Source organism: Priapulus caudatus, unplaced genomic scaffold (genome assembly GCF_000485595.1).
Source record: "Priapulus caudatus unplaced genomic scaffold, Priapulus_caudatus-5.0.1 Scaffold223, whole genome shotgun sequence".
In the NCBI taxonomy this organism is placed as follows: domain Eukaryota; kingdom Metazoa; phylum Priapulida; class Priapulimorpha; order Priapulimorphida; family Priapulidae; genus Priapulus; species Priapulus caudatus.
In genome coordinates, this window is record NW_014577284.1 from 6,714 (window position 1) to 12,787 (window position 6,074).

Consider the following 6,074-nt stretch of genomic DNA (forward strand, 5'->3'; position numbering starts at 1 on the left):
GCGGGTAAGGTGCAACTGTGCGGGGCGTGGCGTGCCTGGCAAGCGTGCCGACACTGCGTCGGGCATGGCGTGAATGTGCGTGCGTGCGCGCGAGGGTGCAAGTTGTGCGCTGCGTGGCGTGCGTGGCTGATGGCGTACTACGTATACGCTGTCATTCAGCCAAGTGGCGAGATGAGATAAAGATGTTTCAGTCACCAAAAAGAAATCGCGAAATTTAATAAGCCTACATGGTATAGAAACACGTTTCAGCGGGCGTGGCACGCGATGCAAATAATAATTATTCTTTTCATCATCGCTGAATGGAAAAGCAAAGCGACATTTGAACAGATGTTTGTTTTTACTTCTCTTGCGCATTTGCTAAGAAGCGCGGCGTGTATCCAGCAACATCGAGGCTCGTATGTGCACAAGGCGCGCCTCATTTTGTGTGGTATTGTGCTATGTCAGGCCTGAAATCATACCATAGGCGGGCCAAGCCAATGCAGTAATTCTGAAGTTTGATACGTACACAGTAGCACAGAGTTATTGATAACAGGATTCAGCTTACTATATATAGTTGTTACACTTTTCGGATATTTCTCAGTACAGAGTTGGGCAGCGTCAGCATCCGTTAGCCATGGCAATTTGTAGCTCAGTACGGCTTAAAACCCAGGAAAAACGCAGAAAGCGCAGAAATAGAAGAGAAGAGAAGAGAAGAGGAGCAGACGGAAGGAGAAGAAGATGAGAAACAAGATGGGAAGAGGAAAAGGAGGAGAATAGACAGAGTTGGGAAGGAGAAGAAGAAGGAGAGACAGGAGCACGAGAACACTGGTATGTATACTAAAATGCATTTGCCATTTCTTTTCTTTTCTGTTCTCATGTCGATGAAGAAGTTAGTGCCTTTTGCTGAATGGCTACTAATTATATACTAATGTTAACGGCTAAGATAAGCACTACGACTAATGTTAACATATTAGCGAGGTAGCGTTGACAGAAATCGGCATCGCAGGCTATGCAGAAAACTCACGAGTAACAAATTATAATTTGCATGAAACGAAAAGATGCGAGGCAAAGTCGGCAAATAATTCAAAAGAGTATGTTATCATGTATGATACGCCGCATTGCTAGCGCTGGACATTTTTAGAACGGGGCAATAAACGTATCTGCAATAGTTTTGCAAGTGCTTTTCTAGGCATTTGAATGAATTTTACGATGTTTTGTCCAATACGACATAATTCGATCAAACTAACCTAGCGCAACTGAAGAGGTACTCTGAAAAAAAAAATTTAACGTAGTGTTGCAGGTTAAATGTTTTGAAAAACATGCACGAGCTTATTTTAATATGTAAAATGACAGACCAGACCCTGACCGCCTTTATATCATGCTGATAAAAATTCTGTCAATACTGTCAGTTCAGGAGTGTCAGTTTGTTCTGTTCTGTCAGTTCAGTCAGTTCTGTCCATTCTAGGAGGTGATTAGGCAGAGGCCTATAGACATAGACTGTTTCGTGTTATATCTCTTGTTAGCAGAACCAGTATGGACGATAGAACACAGAGCTAAGTATCAGAGAACTTTATTAGGACCATAGGACGCCATAAGGTACAGAGAGGACGACAGTGGCTCCACCTATGAGCAACATAAATCATAAAACATATTACATTTATTTTGTCTTCACGCAACACCTTCCCTCTTTAAAGGGAAATAGTCGACATATTTTAGAATTCACACTGTTGTCTACTTTACCAAGAAACACACCGAATTATCTTGAAATTCAAAAGATTCTAACATTCAGGGAACATTACGATGAACTTGTAACGATCAGAACTTATTCAAAATTATCTGCTCTAACAGTTCTCAATGCACTCGTATCATCGCCCACTATACATTGAAACGGGCGGTCGGTTTCACTGTCCTACCAGACCTCGTCCGGTAAGGACTTGGCATGCTTCCCTGTGGCAAACGGTCGTTTCCTGTGTCGGCTGGTGTTCGTACCGTTTGCGTACACGTCACATTTCCTGTGGGTTTTGGGACAGTCTCCTCACTCATCTCACTTGCGGGGTCTGTGACACTATCTGTAGTCTGCTTCACAGATGCTTCTGACTGTGGAGGTTTGAAGCGCAACTGTTGACGATTACGTCTCATTACTGTTCCTTCATGAGTGACAACTTCATATGACCTTGGCTGCAGCTGTTTTGGGACTTTGGCAGGCAATCGGTGCCTAGGAACACAAATACAGCGGCAATTCCTCAGCAGCAACGTGCAACGACAAGGCTGTATAACATCAGACGGGCGCCTGCGCAATAGTCGCAACAGCGACCACCAATCCAGCATCCAATGGGACTTCAGCCCCCACGGACAACGTTCAGCGGGTCAGCAGCATGGCAAGGGCCAAGAAACACTTGGTACCCGACGGGTCCGCGACAGCGGGACACGCGTACGCCACCTACTGGTGTACAGTACAAGTGGACAGCGGATAACAAGCCTATCTGCGCAGCATGTGGTCGCATAGGACACAGATGGAGGCAATGCAGAGTTACAGGTCAGCAGGGAAACGCCCACGCTCGATTTTAGGTGAGACAGAAAACCGAGCGAACGGTAAACAGCGGTCTCCAGCGACAGAACGAAGGAAATGGGAAGTGTGTGACACCGGAGATGCACAGAGGGCAACACCTGTATGCTCGCTACGCATAGGGGGAGTATTAACAGACTGTTTGATCCACTCAGGAGCACAGACTACGCGTATAAGCAAGCTGATTTGGAAAAGATTACCGTCATATGTGCGACAGAAAAGTGAGCTGTCAACAACAAACAAACAAACACTAAAATCCGTTACAGAACATCCATTGGTAACAGTAGGCGAAGCGACAATTCCACTTGTCATCGGACGTTACAATACGAAATTCTGATATCAGATAGTTTCGCACCTGCGTAAAACAGCCATATTGGGCTATGATTTCATGAAGGCAGTAGGAATGAAGATCGACTGTCGACGAGGTATATTATCAGTGGGGAAATCAGTGGTCACACTAAAGACAGCTTCTATCGAACGAAGAGAGGTCGAACACATTCAACTTGTCTTACTCAAGAATAAAGTACAGATTCCACCACGCACAATCGTTATCTGCGAATGCAAGGTGATGAGAAACGCACCGGTAAACGCAACGGTACTCATCACAGGAACAGAAGTGTTACCTGCACTACGAGATCAGCCAGGTCTATTCCCTGTGGAGACACTGGACATTGTCAACAAGGAGCATTGCATTAAATTTCCAATAGTGAACACAACGGACACACTGTATGCGTTCGACACTAACAGTGTCATCGCAGTGATTCAGCAAGTTAATGAGAAACAGATAGCATCAATCAAGATAGGACAAGCGTCTCAACATACGCCTGTGCAGCATGGTCCCAGCAACACGCAGAGGGGGGATGCATCAACATCTATTCCGAGCAAGGTCAACCTTGACCATATACCGATGCATCAACGTGCAGCCCTAGAAGATCTGCTACGAAAGAATAGTGATCTATTTGCTGAAAGTAATCTTGATCTTGGGCGTACTAACTTAGTAGAAATGACGATCGATACGGAAGGACATCCACCTATCCGACAAAAGCCATACAGGACACCAATTAATTATCGGCCGATGATCGATCATCATGTTAACCAGCTGCTGGACGCTAACATAATCGAACCCAGCAATAGCCCATGGGCAATCCCAGCCTTCATTGTTTCTAAGAAAGATGAACCTAAGGGATGAATAATCACAGACTACAGGAAGCTCAACAAAGTCACAAGGAAAGATATGTATCCTCTACCCTGTATTCAATACATCCTTGGATCATTGGGAAACGCACGCTTCTATTCAACCCTTGACTTGAAGTCGGGTTACTTTCAAATAGCCATGGCGGAGGAGGACAAGGCTAAGACTTGTTTCATCACGTATAGAGGTGCATTCAATCATAACGTTTTTTTGTTTGGCTTGTCAAACGCACCCAGCATCTATCAGCGATTTTGGACACTGTGTTGGACGGATTACATCACAGGTGCGCTATTCCATACATAGATGATATCATTATCTTTAGTCCAACATTCGATCAGCATCTTTTAGACATCGCTGAGGTTTTCAGTAAGTAAGGCATGTAAGGCAAGTAAAGCATCAAAGTGCGAGTTTCTTAAGGATAAAGTGCACTATTTGGGCCACATCGTTTCACCTGAAGGCGCCGCCCCTGATCCAAAGAAAGTTCAGGTGGTTAAACAACTTAAAGCACCTACAACAGTCAAAGAGATACGCTCATTTTTGAGCATGGCAAGCTACTACCGAGCGCATATTAAGTCATTTGCAACCATTGCCAAGCCGTTAACAGCATTAACGCATAAGTATGCTAAGTTCGAATGGAACAACGATGCGGAACACGCATTTTGGGCATTGAAGCAGAAGCTCGTTGAAGCTCCAATCCTAGCATACCCCGATCTTACCAAGACTTACCGTCTATTCACGGACGCCTCATCATATGCAGTGGGAGCTGCCCTCACACAGACGAATGACGAAGGGAATGAAGTTGTTATCTCCTATATAAGTCATCAATTCAATGAAGGGCAAATGCGTTGGCCAGTCATTGAGAGAGAGTGGCGTATGCAATTATCTACACGCTGCAGAAGCTACGTCATTATCTAGCCGGCGCATAATTCGTGATTGTAAGTGACCATAAGCCACTACAGTATTTACTAACAAGCCCCAACCTCAAGAACGCTCGACTTCAGCGATGGGCGTTGGTCGTCTCAGAGCATAATGCAACAGTTGAGTACCGCTGTAGTCTAGCCCACAGAAATGCGGACGCGCTATCACGAATCAAAGCAGACAATGAGTCCGTATCAGACGTAGAAATCCAACAGATTACTGAAGTGCCAGGTGCAAATGCAAGCACGCCTGAGGACACCCAAGTGCAACAATCCGATACACCAAAGATGAGTATACACGAGCAATCAGAGGAAGCGCAGGAGGATCCGCGACGGGAGGAAATGTTGCCACATAATCAGCCAATGCTAAATCTACAGGAAATCAAAAAGCAACAGCGAGGGGACCCTCAACTACAAAATATTCTGCGAGCACTAACAGAACCGAATACCACCAATAAGGAATTGCAAATCCTGTCAGATTACATGCTTGATGAAGCAAGATTATTGCATCATGTTACACCACCAACAGGACACCAAGCAGCTAGCATTCAACTGGTGATACCACACGTATTCCGGCAGCAAATCATGACAACACTACATGATGATATCTACAGTGGACATCTGGGTTTCGACAAATCCTACGTCAAAATTAAAACGAGGTATTTTTGGCCAGGAATGTATGCAGATGTGCATAACCACATCAGAGCATGCATTCCATGTAATTCCAAGAAGCTACAACACGTACGCTCACCAATGGGAGAAACACCACTGCCTCGAGGGCCTATGGACGTAGTGGCTGTGGACACTTGTCAGTTTCCACTCACACCGCGCGGTAATCGGTATTTGATACACTTTCATTGTCTCTATACCTCGTGGCCTGAAGCTTTTACAGTGAAGGAGAAGAGTGCTGAGACAGTGGCTAATCTTTTGGCAACGGAAATCTTTCCACGGCATTCAGCGCCTCGGATTCAACTCTCGGACAATGGACCAGAGTTCGATAATAAAATACTCACCAAGTTAAAGAACTCGGCATCAATGGCATTAAAGTTGCACCATATCATCCCGCAAGCAACGGTGCCAATGAGAGATGGCATCGAGTCCTTAATTCCATGCTCTCGAGTTACGTAAATAACTCACAGACGGACTGGGATTTAAAGATTCCACCACTGCTTGGAGCCTATCGCACGAGCATCCACGATAGAGCGAGGTTCTCGCCCTATTATTTGCTGTATGGAAGGGAACCCACGTTACCTTTAGACACGTTGTTACGTCCAAGGAGAAAGACTTATGATGAAGACCCCATTGCACAAACGTCGGAGAGATTGCATCAAGCGTATGCACATGTCAGAGATAGAACGCGTCTGGCACGTCTGAAGAACAAGTACCATTATGACAAGCGAGCTAAGCAGCTTAATTTCAA

At 45.2% G+C, this 6,074-nt stretch overlaps 1 protein-coding gene across 1 annotated transcript in view; it reads left to right on the forward strand.

The window, feature by feature from the left end:
* Positions 1-2,956: 2,956 nt before the first annotated feature.
* LOC106807560 (tetraspanin-3-like) overlaps positions 2,957-6,074 on the forward strand; it is a 25,322-nt gene continuing 22,204 nt past the window's right edge. Inside the window, exon 1 of the mRNA XM_014809930.1 lies at positions 2,957-2,961. The gene's annotated coding sequence lies outside the window, so the exon portion shown is untranslated. The remainder of the gene's footprint in view (positions 2,962-6,074) is intronic.